We start from the raw sequence: 1,200 nt of genomic DNA on the forward strand, positions 1-1,200 counted from the left end.
TGAGGCTGCGTGCACAGCTGGTCCGGGCCCCTCCCTCCTGACCTGGGATTGGAATGCGGGCTTGCTTGGGTCGGGGGCGGGAAGTGACCAGGCAGGTGCGAGGACTGGAGGGACCAGAGGAGGGCGCTCGGGTTGGAAAAGTCTTGGACCTGGGTAAGACTCACCACTCTACCTTCTACTGCGTTCCTAAGTTATAGGTGTCGTGCTACCCTGTGAAGCCATAAGGCTCCTTGGGTCCCCTCAGGGCTCCTTAAATTATAGGTGTCGATGTAAGAATGTGCAAACCTAATTTATTTGGGCCTAAGTGAGGGCATCCTGGAAGCAAGATCTCATCAGACTGAAAAAAGAAATGACAGCCCTAGTCGGGCTCGCTCAGTGGTTAGAGAGTAGGCCCGCGGACTGAAGGGTCTGGGTTCCCTTCCAGCTAAGGGCGCATCCCTCGGTGGCAGGCTCCATCCCAGCCCCCTCGACCTCTGCAGGAGGCAACCAATAGATGTGTCTCTTTCATATAGATGTCTCTCTGTCTCTCTCTTTCTCTTCCACTCTCTCTGAAAAGCACTGGAAAAAATATCCTAGGTGAGTATTAAAAAAAAAAGAAGAAATGACAGGTTGCGACTTCTTTTAAGTATTTAGAATTAAGGAGAGAATAAGGAAGATTAATGAAGGTGGGAGAAAGCAAGGTGGCCATCTGATTACAGCAGCAATTTTCAACCTTTTTCATCTCATGGCACACATAAACTAATTACTAAAATTCTGTGCCACACCAAAAAATATATATTTTTGCTGATCTGACAAAAAAAAAAATAATAATAATTGTAAGTTTGATTCATTTACACTGGAAGGCTACTGTTGTGTTGGCTGTCATTTTTTTATTTGACAATCCAAGGGAAAAGAGGTCAGTGCCCCTGACTAAATAGGTATTGCATGTTTTAAAAAATCTGGCAGCACATCAGTTGAAAATCCCTGGATTATGGGATAGTGAACAAGATTCTGTGCTCTCTTAGAGGGTGGTCATTGCTTTAGAAGGGGGGGGGTTGAAAGAGGGCATATCAGTGGTGTGTTAATCTAGATGCACAGAAACAATGGACAGGATTTGCTTAAAGCAAAGATAGGCCTTTTACCAAAGAAGTTTATGTGCCTGGGGCTTGACTACCCGCCATGATCTGTCCAGTTAGAAATTTATGATCAGATCATCTTGTG

This window comes from Miniopterus natalensis, chromosome 3 (assembly GCF_054644295.1).
Source record: "Miniopterus natalensis isolate mMinNat1 chromosome 3, mMinNat1.hap1, whole genome shotgun sequence".
Lineage (NCBI taxonomy): Eukaryota > Metazoa > Chordata > Mammalia > Chiroptera > Miniopteridae > Miniopterus > Miniopterus natalensis.